At 44.9% G+C, this 14,632-nt stretch overlaps 1 protein-coding gene across 23 annotated transcripts in view; it reads left to right on the plus strand.

The window, feature by feature from the left end:
- LOC119442360 (pregnancy zone protein) overlaps window positions 1-14,632 on the plus strand; it is a 141,337-nt gene that overhangs the window by 61,217 nt on the left and 65,488 nt on the right. The gene's annotated exons all lie outside the window — the stretch shown is intronic.

A 14,632-nucleotide genomic window follows, 5' to 3' on the forward strand; every position in this document is an offset into this window, starting at 1 on the left:
AAAGCTCCGTTTACAACAATGACTAAATAGTTAGAGGGCAAAAGAACTGGAAGAAAAAAATTGATATTGTGGATGAAAATTAACGCGCGGTAGAGATGCGGATTATCGTTTCCATTCCCTCCACCCCACTCGATCATTTTGTGCAGGCGTGCAGAATAAAAGTTGACGATAAATCAGTGACAACGCGCAGCTGGCGTGAGGGGGAGAAGGCAGCTTTACAATTAGCTCTTTTCTTCCTCCCTTTTAATATTGCGCTCCCTTCCGGCAAACTTCTTTTCGTTCCCGTCCGACTTTCAGCTATTCTTCTTTTCCATTCATTAAAAATATTACTTGCTTCCTAATGCCTGCTCCGGCCCTCCTTTGCATCTAGTTACCTGGGATCTTGTCTCTTATCAACGCGATAGCGTTTAAGGCCCCGTGTCGCAGAAAATCCGGCGTCGGCAACCGGTGTATGATCGCGGGTGGTGGAGAAAATCATCCAACCACATCGACCGCACAGGCCCTCCACGTGGTGCAAGGTTTTGGTGAACAAAAATTGAATTTCTCACAGTGAAATCTGTCAGAAAAATGGTAAAGTAAGACTTTACCATTCGACGTCGGATTCGCCGTCGGATTGTTTACCAACCGGCGTCGGATTGTAATTTGAATGTACAAGAAAACCTAATTCTGCTACGAGGAAACTCAAACACAAACCCCTTTTCCTGCATTTCTACCAGACCTGCGCGCGTCGGGGCAATAACAAACAATTAATAAAATAATAAGAAAAAGGTGTTAGGGCCGTCACGTTTTAATACACGACCACTTGTATTACCCCTGGAAAAATGTCTTTCTAACAATGCCTTTCAGTTTAAAAGTGAAGCTGACTTGAAGGGGATCGGTGTAAGCTTGGTCTTTGTAAGCTGGCTTTTCCACGTTCAGTGTTGCAGTGAATGAAGCCTACTTGCCGTATGCGAACGATGCGATGCAAACGGATCCCGATAACGCTATCGCGTTACATTCTTAAAGGCGAAGCTTAAGCGTCCTCCAATTTTTGTTGAAGGTTATACCCGTGCCACACGGGCAAAGTAAAGTGCACTTCGAGCGAGTGCACTTCAGCGCGCTGAGTGTCACTTTGGCGGTGCGCTGCTACACGAGAACGAAACGTGTTCTTTCAAATTGATGACCATGGCAACCGGGAGTCAGACGGGAAAGCATATATTTACTAATATAAAAATGTGTGCACAAAAACAGTTTATTATTGTTAGGAACAACATTTACAATCCACCTTTATAAGCGCCGGCAACGACGGAAACTTGACCAGCAACAGTCAAAACTACTCGATTCGCCAAACAACTGCGCAGTCATTATCCGGCGTGGTCGTGAACAGCCCGAGAGCGAGAGTTTTTTTTTTTTTTTTTTTGCTGTTCTTGTCGTTTTTTTTTTTTTTTTGCGGTGTGGCACATTTTATTATCTTGTAACGTTAGAAATTTAAAACAATGTTATTAAAAATTACTCCTGACCCTTCTTTCAATATCACTTTATGTATCTTCTAAGCATTGCTAACGAGGCTACACACTTCGCCGCCGCGAAGTGAGTTCGCCTAACGCACTCGCCGGCGAGTGCACTCTGCAGTGAGTGTCACTAAGCCTTCCCGTGTGGCAGTATGCGAATGACACTAGCCGCGAAGTGCACTCGCTCAAAGTGCACTCTACTTTGCCCGTGTGGCACGGGTATTAGAGTCTGCAGCTCCGAGTGAAAGCGGATTACGGGACTCCAATCCTCTTGACATTGAGCATCTATCATTTCCCCTCTCACACCCTGTAACGATCCGCAACGTACTCTTCATCGCTAACCTCCAGGTGCGTCGTCATCATCAACATCATCATCCTTACTCACGATTTTTTAAAGGCCCGAAGAGCATTGCAGGTATGGGATATGCATGAGCAAAACGTAAAAAATAGTGAAACAAGCCTCAACCCAAAGCAAAGGGCCAAAAAATTGTTAGCAAGCACTATTCAGGTATTTGGAATGCTCAAACCATTCGTCGCGCGAACATCTAGCATTCAACAGCACTGCAAAAGCGAGCATGATTAGAGATAGCAACAACTCTTATCTGGTAGCTGGTATGACAGCAGTATTAACGTCAAGAGAGACGAATTCGCAAACAAGGTACGTGTCACAAGAGAAAAAAAAAATGTGCAAGAATTGCCCTTTCTGGCAGGTATTTTAAGTGGGTGGGGAACAGTACAAACAGTTATGATAGGGTTCTGTGTAATACACCTTACGGAAGAATACCAGACTGTGAAGTGAACGCATATTAGGCAGACTAATGCATTCCTATCATCACGTGATCTATACCGTCTGTCACCCTGCCGCAAAGCTGCAGGCATAAATTGCCGGCGCGCAGACAGATATTCGGGCGTTCTCCGAGCACCATATATCATAGTTCGGGTTTTCCGCGCCGTCGTCTATTTCGTTGGGCGAGCCTAGAGGAACTGCGTTCTTCGGCTACGATGACGGTGCGTGATTCTTCTGTGATCCTGCTATGCCTCGCAGCTAATTAGGACACGGGCGCGCGTGAGCGGCATTGCGACTATGAATAACATAGTGAGGCACGTACCAACGACTTCCCTCCTCCGCGGTCGTTAAGCATTCATGCGCGAGCGAGCGCTATATGCCGTGCATCCCATCTACTCCCGCCTTACGAAATTACGGCAGCCAATGTGACAAACCCTTAATGCCGCTTCATACGCGAACGCATACGTATCTACTTCCCTGCGTACCCGATCTCGCTGGTACGGCGATGCATAGGGCTTGCTGGCCAAGTCTGTCGCTTGCAGCGATACCTATGAGCCAGGAATTGCTCGCTGTGTGCCTCTTGGCCGTACAGTGTTCGTATATGGACTGAGTGTGTGTAAACAAAGTGCGAGAGCAACAAGTTGAATTGTCAACCTGTTTTAAGTGGAGGAGGTTTATCACGCCGGTCGGAAGGTTAGTACTGAAGGGTCGCCTCATTATTAGCATTAGCAACAAGTGCACGCCGCACTTGCTTCAGCTGTCTCATCTTCACTTGTCAGACGTATTACGCAACAAACGGAGCTTTCATGTAGTAGAGCCAATTAACAGCCGTCTCATACTTTATTTTACTTAATCACGAAGGTAGTGGAACGCAAAAAAAGTCATTTATGAGCTCTGCTTTGAAAGTAGCGAAGTAGAGACGCGGAGGTCTCTAACCCAATTAACTCGTCTCACACAGTGAGCTCTGCACAGCTGTTCGTTATAACATGTGGGTATGCAAGGGTATATCTTATATTTTATTTTTTGCCTCGAAGCTATGTATATCATCCGCCCGTAGTGGTGCTCGATGGTCTATAATTTCAGAAACGTTCGACAGGCAGCACGCTCACATACTACGCTCTCAATTAGAAAAACTGTCGGCAAGGCTGTATGCCCATAAGCATTTAGATGGGCCATATGGCTCTGTTCCGCCCATCAATCACCATCATGAAGATAACTGGCTATACGTGTTTAGGAAGGAGCTCTTGTCAGCTTCAGGGTTCTATGCAGAGAAGTTATAGAGAGTTTTGGTCGTAGGAAAATTACACGATGCGAACACAGCTTGCTTCAGCCAACTTATGTCAGTAACCTGTTGCGACACTGCACCGCGGTACAGCTTGCTCATTAAGACACAACTTGATAGAAGGCAGATATTGTTCTGCCGTCCATAATACTCTGGGTACTCGTCAGAGACTCACTTATCTGAGATGGCGACAGGATCACTAACGCGATGCCGTACCTTCTTAGTAGGTGTACCACGCCCCAAGTGCCAGAGTTCCCGCGGCCGTTTCTAATATAAAAAAAAAACTTGGTCGTGAGCCAATAATAGAATGCAATCTTTTTTTTTTTACGGCATTGAGTCCTTATGAGCGGCACGATGAGCTAGAACTGATACATATTGTTAATGTGGAAGTTTCCGGCTGGCACAGCGCAACATGCATCAGTAGTAAGCCGTAACTCGACAAAGCTTCTCATATTGAATGGATTAAACATTATGGCAATTTTCCTGTAAGCAGCAGCGACGAAGGGAAGCATATTGCTTCTATAAGTAATAAGGCCGATTCGATCTGGAGAATCTTAGCAATGCGAGCAAGATTTATTATTTTTTTTCAAGCGTTCCTATTTTGTAAAAGACAAAGGAGAACAGAAGAAGGAAAGTAGCGTCTATATGTTGCGTATGGCGACTACCGAAATCTTTTTTTTTCTCCTTTTGTAATCGTAGTCAGATATGTTATGAAGTGGTGAAGTAAACCCTTGGATTTGCGTACTGGCTTAAAATATTCAAGAATGACAGTCAACAGAGGAGAACAAGCGTGACCTATTTCTTAGATGGATTCTTCCTTTTTGTTTGTTTGCTCTGTCTTGGGGTCCACTCGTATTTCTTTTTTTTTTTCTTCCGCGTTTTCGCTCTGGCAAAATGTCAAAGGAAACGTCAGTTCACATTTGCATTTACATATCCTCGTGCTGGTTGAGACCGACTGCATACAAACACCTATTTTGCATTTTCTCGTGAAATGTGCCTGGATATGCATGAGAGCAGAAAAAATAACGTAGCGCATGGTCAGAAACGGGCACTGTCCGCGGAAGGCCTAGTTTCGACGTTCGCTTTTAAGTGAGTGAGCCTTAAGATAAGTCTCACTGAAGAGCTCACTCGGTGCTTTACATGCGCAAAATGACTTGTTGTTTTCTTGTATTATCGTCATGTTATAATGACCACGAACAAACGTCCTTTAATATTGTCATATAAAGGCCCATGGAAAACTGGAGAAAGCAACGCGCTGGTGCTGCATTAGGAGGTGGTAATTTCGCACGATGTCGTACCGTTTCGGAGTAGCGAACATTGTACACACAGTCTCGAGCGTTGATTGCACTTCGTTTTTGAGGACAGTGAAATATTCTGTTCATATTGTCGTGGGGGAGGAATAGTATGACACAAATGTATATAGAAAATATCTGCATGCAAGGCGCAATGGCAGACACGTACGGTGATACGAAAACCACTCCAACAAATGGTAAGCCACTTCTACAGCACTTTTCCGCGCACGTTCGTGTTTTACAAATGACTCCGTAACAATATTTAACAATACTATCACTATGGCTGTCGTTACTATTGCTGGCTTGGCCTCGATAAAAGTTTAACGGCATGGCGTCGAGAAAACTTTTGACCGGATCCAACATTAAAACCCGCACTGATATTACCGTGGAAGCCTGTCCTTAATTATAAAAGCCTTACGTGCTGAAAATTAGTGAACACGAAAGAGAGGAGAGAGAGAAGCAAAGATGAGGAAAGACAGGGAGGTCAACCAGGTGAGCGTCCGGTTTGCTACCCTGTACTGGGGGTAAGGGAAAGGGGGAATAGAAAGAGGAAAATAGGGGGAGAAAGAGAGAATGACCACTGTGCGCACACAGCAAGACACACAGTAGTACTACAATCGGTCTCAAAAACTGCAGTATTGCTACTGAACACTGAATGTTTGCGAAAAGACGCCTACCGATTTTATAAGCACGTTTAATTTCACAGGACCAGTTTGTCCGGACAATTAAAGTTTTCCATAGAAACAGGAGCGGACGCGTAAGAGCGCAGAGTGACGCATCGTGCTCCGAAAGCGCGACGATCGACTTTGCGCCATGTCCTCCGCTCTCAGCGAGAACAGCCGCTATAGCACTTCGGTAATCAATTGTTACCTTAATGGGGCCGTAAATTGCTGTAGATAAATTGTCGACCTCTCAAAACAGTAGCTTTTTTCTTTCTTTTTGTTAGAGGCGAAGTGCGTCGGCTTTCATTTATAGCGGCCGCGTCGTTCTTCCGCGAAATGTGGCAAGGATTATTGCCTTCGAGTTTCTGGCGTTCCCTTCCGAAGCGTAACCCTTTAGCCCATCTTTCCGAATATATTTTTACGCAACCTTTAATGCACCTAACAGCATCTGACTTTTGTGGATCGGCCGAAGCGCTGTCAGAAGGCCAGTCGATTAAGGCTTACGCCATATAGCGTTGATGTACGTATTGAATCTTCTACGAAAACGTGCATTTTGCCGCGTGAGACATGCAACTTGTTCTGAAGGGGAGTAAAAAGAATACTGTCTGATTCGGTTGTTCTTTCTTTTGTACTCTACATGGCTTTGCTACGCTATCTGAGCGTAATGTAATTATCTCGCCAGCAGTCAGCGGCAGGAGCATGCTGCAGACTTCGTCTGCTTCATGCAGTGACTATATAGATTGGAGGTAATGACAACCGTGGTAATGGTTCTCGTCCTCATAGCGAAACGGGCTCTTCTTTCTGATCTCCTCGCAGTATTCTTGAGTGTGACGGGCTTTCTTCTCTTTCGTTATCGTAATCACGGCCTAATGTAATGTACCACAGAATTCAGTGTCTTCACTGCGAGCCCACAGGTGCCGCAAGATGTGGAGGAGGTGTTCGAGTACGCGCGGGCGGTGCTGAGATCGTGGCTCAATGAGGGAGAGCACCAGGCTCGAAATCGAGGGGTGCGCTGTTTGATTTTTCGTTCTGATCATTAGTGCCAAATTTTGCTGTGCATAGCTTTATTAAACTATGAAGAGTGGCAGGCTGTGCCAGGCAAGACTTAGTATGAACGGCAGCAGCAGGGACGCAACCTGCTTGCATTAACTCCTGAAAGTGGACTCTAAGCGGCAGTATATTGCAGAGGTTTGTTCGATTTGCATGCAAGATGCATCCTTCACCACTACCACTTTGCGCTATGAGGAAGAGCAAATAAAAGCGTAACTATAACAACTCCTAGTCGAAGTCGCGTGTAACTGGGAGCTTCCAAAAAGGAGAAATCCACTGTTCTGATGACGACACAGAGGTTTAAAGAGCCAGCCTAACCGCGAGTTGAGACATTCTCAGAAAGTTTACTTTAAATTTCGCTGCGGTGACCAGGTGCATAAAAAAACAGCGTGGAATATGTAATTTTAGGACTGTTAAGGCTTCGCGTAACGTAGTAGCTGTGTCCCAGGGGGCAAAAAAATTAAATAAATAAAAAGCAGCAAATGAAGATATCATTGACAGTTAATAACAGCCTCCATAATTTTTATTTGTGGCACATGGCTTTAACTAGACAAGAATAACGCGCGAAACTCAGTTCCTTTCAAACAGCTGTCAAAACCTGAGAGCTGATATGGAAAGCATCGGTTCGTTCTCCTTGATTACTGGTTGAAAGAACGTGACATTTTGTGTTTAGATGGTGGGACCTCGCGAGCATTACGACTGGGCGATAAAGCCTACAATCAATAGTAGCAGCCGTGCAGTAACATTCAATACTAGCAGTAACATTCAAAAGGAAAAATTAAAAGTCGCACAAAGAAAAGGGTGAGTACGGAAAATAAATATAAAAGGGAAATAGATATGAGGAATGATGAGAGACGCTGGCTCCGTAATGAAATATGCATACTCATCAAAGGCGCCATCTCGTTTGTGTTTTTCACTCAGACGCTAGAGGCCGCATCAGCGACGACAAGCTATTATTTATGCTCGTCAAATAGGCAGACTGCTCGGTAGGTGGTTGGTTCCAGCGTGACTCGAGAACTTTTAATTCTTCGCACGTCGCGGGCACAGCAGTACATCCGGACTCTGATGACGTCGTAGAAAACCTTGTCTTGTGCCCCTCGCGTCTTGCTTAGTTCGAGTCGCTCAGGCTTTCTCCTGCAGGCAAAAAGGAAAAAAAAAAACATTTGCGCACCAAGTTTTCTTTCTTGCGGTAAAGGTAACGGTTTGGGATGAGCTTATTCGTCATTTCTTATTTCACTCTCATATATATGTATACATTTGTATTTTTAATGAGGACCACGTTTAGACGGATTGGAGTTCTTTAAACAACTGCTGCTTTAGCGCTGTTTTGCGCATCTCGTTTACTGCCTCATTGCAGAAGGAAATCACTCTCGTTAAGATGTAAATGCGGCTAAGACGTACGGATACGGTTATGATCATGTGGAAGCTACCGGAGAATACACCACAGTTCGATCAAAATTCTGCTCTCATCCCCCCTCATCACTCCTGCATTTTTTTTTCTTTTTAAAGAACACAGCATTCTACAGGGCCACTAACAGCTGTCCTTTATTGGGAAGTAATTCAGAACACGTGACGCGCTCCTGCGCTCTCTCATCATTTCTTTTCTTTCCAACATGCACTACCGAAACGTGAATTTTAAATGTTCTGGTTGTATAATAAGATCTCTCGTTCATATTTGTGCGTGCATTAAAGTCCTATGCGCCCTTAAGTGGTCCGGGAACCAGAGAAACGAATAACGAAACATAGCTTCGAGAGCGTAAAAAAAGAAGCTAGAAGAAAAGGAAAAAAAGAAATGACCGAGGAAAGAGAGAACAGGCGCGAGGTACATGTGCATCACATGGACATTTCTTCTGCTTGCTCGAAGCTGTAAAGGCCATTTAAGTGGATTCTTTGGTGCAGGGCTCACGCAATAAAGAAGTGAAGCAAGACGTATAGAGCGGTGTTCGAGTGTCTTTCAAACGGACGGGCACAGTGCGAGACGGCAGCCAGGACATTTCGGGAAAGAGAAAAAAAAAAGAAAGAGTGGACATTAGCGTCCTTGGGGACTCGACTTGCCGCTTGTTCCATTCTGCTTCTTTATACTGCCCTTCTTCTTCACCACTGGCTATACTCGTGGTTTCGGAAAAGGCTGGTGCGCGGACAGCATAGCGGAGGTCATCTGGGACAGTATAGAAAAGGGTACGAAAACCCTAACAAACAAAATAAATGTTAAAGTGAAAGAATGGTGCTCTATTTCAGTGGTTCTTTTTTTTTTTTTTTTTTTTACGCCAAATAGCGGTGACTAAGCCTAGAGCGTCCTATGCCATTTCTTTTGGTTCTTTTATTCTGAAATGCCAGCAGGCAGGTGCCGCAATCAATTCGATGGCCACAAAGCGAGTTTTGCCGGCGTTGGCTAAATAGAGATAGAGTAGAACCGGCCTATATACTGCTACCGCGTTTCGACCACCCACAATGGATGAGCTATAGTTAGTTCGTTGGTATATACCTTAACTTGACGAGCTTCAGGAAACGCTGATACTATAAGGATAGCTTTGAAGACTGTTTAAGGAAGACATCTTGAGTAATGAGCCAACCTTCCGGTTCTTTCTCTTTTACGATACTTTTGCGGAGTGCAGGTACACCTTCCTGCGCGGATTGCAGAGGTGCTTGTTTGTATCGGTAGCTATTACCTGCGCCTTCCATTCTAGTCTGAGTGAGTGAGTGAGTGAGTGAGTGAGTGAGTGAGTGAGTGAGTGAGTGAGTGAGTGAGTGAGTGAGTGAGTGAGTGAGTGAGTGAGTGAGTGAGTGAGTGAGTGAGTGAGTGAGTGAGTGAGTGAGTGAGTGAGTGAGTGAGTGAGTGAGTGAGTGAGTGAGTGAGTGAGTGAGTGAGTGAGTGAGTGAGTGAGTGAGTGAGTGAGTGAGTGAGTGAGTGAGTGAGTGAGTGAGTGAGTGAGTGAGTGAGTGAGTGAGTGAGTGAGTGAGTGAGTGAGTGAGTGAGTGAGTAAATACATAAGTATAATGTAACTTTCCGTAAACAAGGTTAATAAAGCATTCAGAGCTGATGGCTGTAATTGTAGCCATTGCGGAGAGATCGGACTTTCTGCTAGTTTGATATTGAAGTTTGATCTTGTTGTTATAGCTTTAACGAACACTGTATAAAAGTATTTTATACTGATACAATGTTGCATAGTGCAAACAAAAATAAAACTCATGCACCATAATTTTAAGAACGGCGCACATTCTCGTGCTTCCGATGGACGATGTCAAGTTCTTCACGACTGACATGAATGGGGTATTAAAATGAATTCTGAAGTATTAGGTCCATATTCTTCAACTAGCGTAAACTTTTGTGCGGCCTTGTCGATATGGCACGGTGCGCACGCCGGATGCAGCTATCTTGATTTTGTTTACTTCGCAGGGATCCCACAAAGGATCTTTCAAAGAAAGCACAAACGCTAGCGACTCAAAGGCGCAAAAGCAAGGACTTACCAAACTTCTTATATACAGAGCTCTTTGGGATAAGTTTTGATATGGATGAAAAGTTGGGAAAAGATCGTCGAGGCAGATTGTTTGCACAAATTGCGGGCGTTTTTTGCACAATTTCTACAGACTGGCACATACACACAAATTACGCGCAAACGAATCGTGTTTGCTTTCTCAAGTGTGCATAGACATTCCACGGACAAACCACTAATGGGGCCAGAAAGACTGCACAAGCGTAACCTTGGGCAACGATAGCTCCTTACGAGAAAATCGCACATCATCTCTCTACTCCGCGAATGCAAAGATGTTCTTTTTTTTTTTTTTTGATAAGCGCCCCGAGTGCGTTGTTGCGCAAGGCAGGAGCCGCCGGCCAGTGTCGTCCGTGAACCACGAACAATTGTATTTCAACGACGCTTAGACACACCGATGGCGCACAGTTCGCGAGGGCCTTTTTATAGCGGCGACTTCGCTCGGACACGTTGCCGTATAGACAAAACGAAAGAAAAACGCAACGAAATCACTTTATCAGGGGCTTGTTGCGGCGGCCAGGAACGATAGATGTTCCGGCGACTTATCATTTGGTCGCAACGCTTGGTATTGAGAAAGGACGCTACGCAGAGAACACATGCTTCGCCGGTGTTTGGATATTTGTCCCCACGCTTTCGGTCGTCTTCTCCGTCACTGCAGTGTGTGTCAGCCTTGGAAAAGAAAAACGAAAAAAAAAAACGAGAAAGAACAGCAAAAAGATGGACACAGCCTCGGGACAGACATAGTTACTCGAAATCCCATCCTGTCCAGTGATTTTGTACTGCACCATGACGTTGAGTTTGGCGAGCTCAAAAAAGACAAAAGACCGCCGGGACGTTAGAGCGAAACGCGTACACGCCTCGCTTCTTTCTCTTCTCCCGAAATTGAACCGATGCTCTGGGATTACATCCTCCCCTTGTAGGTCGTGTTCGTATTGGCGAGGTCCGGGTATATAGGCTCGCTTTGGTTTTGCTTTCGATGTTTTGCTGTCTTATATGGGCACACGCCGCGCTTTGGAGACAACAAATCAGCTTTGACATTGGCTGCGCGTCCAGTGTTTCTCGCTCCTCGGTGGTTTCGGCTTCTGCCGGGACAAAAATATTTTCCGGAGCTTCGAGTCGAGAGTGGCCAGATTGGACTCGGCTGCGGTGAGCGCGCGCGGTCGCTTTATTCGCAGTTTTCGCGTAATGTTGTGCCGTCTCTCGACTGGCTTGCGGATAACATTGGGATCCTGTGCTGCGTTTCTTACTTAGCAGGCAACGCTGAGCAAGCGGAGCAAGAAAAAGGCTTGCGGAGTGCACTTCGCGATGCATTTTCTTATTCTTATTATGTATATTTTTTTTAGATCTGAGAAGCTTTCTACAGTATAACTACTACATATATTACAACTACAACTTGTGGACGTAAGATTATGTCAAATAACGCATAATATTTGCGCATATTTGTGCTTCTGGTATGCGACGTATGCAACGTTTTGGTCGCGACTGTGGGCGCTAGTCGCAGAAACCTGCCAACCCGCTCGTTCGCTGGTAAGTAGACTCAAATATATACGACGCCTTTCATCTAATAAATGCGTCATATTTAGCAGCATAAAATTGTGGGACAGAAATAGTGAGATATTGAGTTATGTGATGCACACCCAAGCCTGATGCACACGTATAGCTGCATAACTTCGCACGCTTATTATTGTCAGCAACGTGGAGTACATGACAAACATTATGTCTGACCGGTAGTAAAAAGAAAGCGAGAAAGTTTACTTTGATACCATTCCGATATCGCAGGAATGCATTTCGTTCGCATCTAAGTAATGTTTAACATCCATTCTATAATTTATTGCTCTATCTATCTATCTATCTATCTATCTATCTATCTATCTATCTATCTATCTATCTATCTATCTATCTATCTATCTATCTATCTATCTATCTATCTATCTATCTATCTATCTATCTATCTATCTATCTATCTATCTACTATCTATCTATCTGTATATATTACAACCTTCCTGAACATCATGCATGGAAAATCAAGCAGCGGTTTATGATTGCGAAAGTGAATGCTGGCCTTGGGCCGTATTCTGAAACGTTCGCCTAGGCGAAATTTCTTTTTTCGCTTTCAGGCGTGCGCCGATTGGCTGTTTTAGCAAAATTGGATGAGCTGATTGGGTGGTTGAGCCCGACGTCATTCAATTTTGCTCAACCAGCCAATCAGCGCGCACGCTGATTTCGCCTAGGCGAACGTTTCAGAATACGGCCCCTTCTCAGGGATTTAGTTCCGCACATAATATACAAGAAACGGCGCGAATGAAAACACGCGGTAAAAACGTACAAACGCGCAGAAAATTTCACCCGCGCATTTCGACGAGTTTTCGCGCATATCGCCCCATTACACGTGGTATATACAGGCGCGAAAGCAAGAACGACGGCGAGCGCTTCTCCAAATTCAACGTGGCAATTTTTGCTGCCCCCTTGTTCCGTCTTCCGATTCTGTGCTGTTTCTGAGCAGGTGCATCTGGTGCCGAAAGGGTCGTGCAGAAAGGCTTCCCTGCTCCGTGCGTCTACGTACGGCCTGATGCGGCCCCGTATAGAACAAACGACATTGCAAGAGCCTACACACCATAACCCTTGCCGTGAATAGCTTGCGTCCCGCTGTTTTTCCCACGTCGTCCTTCTTCCGTCTTGCCTTCTGTTTCATGTTTTCTTTTTCTACGACGCACTATGTCCTGGAATTCTTACCGCCGATGGCGGCGTCTGTAACCAAGTTTGGCTTTGTGCGTTATTCCCTCGCACCTCGCACTCAGCTGGCCTTCAGGGCGGGCGAGAGCGCGCGTGTGCGGATCGTTGAATATATTTCAAACTAAGAAGAATTTCATGCATTACAAAAGAACGTGCGGGTTCCTTCTTCGCCCACGGCGCTGGCCTCAAGGCAGCACGCAACATTCGAGCAAGCATAGCTTACAGAACGCTCGACAAGGCTTTGCGCTAACGGCTTCGCCGAGGGCATTTTCCTTTTTTCCTTCTTTTTTTTGTACCATTTACTTTTCCTTTGTTTACACCACCAAAATATCGGTCGCGTGCGCAGCGTAGAGTTTTCAAGGTGTGAGGGAAAGCGATAAAATTTTGCTGACGCATATGCTTGGTGCTCTCAGGTAATTGCGCCACGTAAATTTTCTCGCAACGGAAAATAAAATGTTTCAGTCTTTTTTTTTTTTTTTTAGAAAGCCACCCTTTATTATGGAGGGCAAGCCGTTCTCCTCAACGTTTAAGCGTTCGAGGGACCATGGTGTCGCTGTTCAACGAGGAATCGGAAGTGTGTGCCCTGTAATTTCCCTAGTCACCTTAAATATAAACAATGACTGTAGTTACGCCAAGTCATTTTCTTGATGTTACACGACTCGGAAAAGAGCTGGAGGCACGAAAACAGCTCTTCCTTTAGCGGCTAAGTTTAGCGAGACTGCTGCTTATTATTATCCACCGTGTTATATGCGAGTACGCGACTGGTGTTCAAATGGTGCCCATTATGTGGGAATCAGGTAATTTCTGGTCTGAAGCTCCGTTATCTGCCGTCTCACTCGTTCGCTCGCTTGTCAGTTGGAGATTCGAGAACCACTGTACGGCGGCTTCCACTCTCTCCGTTTCACTCGGCTGTCACTTGCGTTCGCACGAGCGATTGTGCTTACGTAATTAATTATTACTGCTGACGTCGTCGCGTGCGTTTTTGGCCGGCACGTTCTTATTAAATCAAATTCGTGCCATTGTTAAGTGAGCGACAATGAAATTAAAATCGCGCCCGCTTCATTGTTGCGAGGCACTTGTACTCCAGGGATGGAAAGTCGTTTACAAAAGGACAAAAAAAAAAAAGGAAAGAAAAAGGAATAATGGTAACAAATATTTCTTTTTGTGCTATCTTTTGTGCAGGAAACGAATGCAGGTTGTAGTAAAATAAGTAAAAATGCATACTACGCATTAAAATCGAAGCTGCAAAGTGCTCTCTCTTCGCGCAATCTGATCCTGGGGGCGTATCTCCAGGGAATCCCAAATAACAAAGGGAATCCTCTTCTGAATGAACTCTTGCAGGAGACAATGCGTGCGGGCTACCCGAATGAAAAGAAATGGTGAGAGAGAGGTCGCAGCGTACTTTCTTGTCGAGAGAAGAGGGACAGAAGAGAAGAACGTAAAAAAATCATAAAAAAGAAGAAAAATTTAAGAAAAGCGGTCCTGACGCTTGATACGCACGTGGTAAAAAAAAAAAAACTAGAGTGGGATGTAGTGGACGGGTTCCGAGAACAATACAATATCGCCACGTGCATGCTAATTCACATAAATTTAGAAAATGCCTGCTAATAGGGTGTACTTGAGTGAGATAAGAAAAGGAAACAAAAGAACAAATGAGAGTATGCACCAGCATTCAGTTCCGACTCGAACATAGCACTATAGTACTACTGAACAGCCATTGCGTTAGGGGCTCATCAAAAACAGTTCTGGAGGGCTTCTGTCGGCGCGTAACAAAGCGGTTAGGAAAGCGCAAAAGAGTGCGAAAATGAACATACACAGGAAGAAAAGAATAGAATATTGTATAAG

This window comes from Dermacentor silvarum, chromosome 2, assembly GCF_013339745.2.
Source record: "Dermacentor silvarum isolate Dsil-2018 chromosome 2, BIME_Dsil_1.4, whole genome shotgun sequence".
Classification (NCBI taxonomy): Eukaryota; Metazoa; Arthropoda; class Arachnida; order Ixodida; family Ixodidae; genus Dermacentor; species Dermacentor silvarum.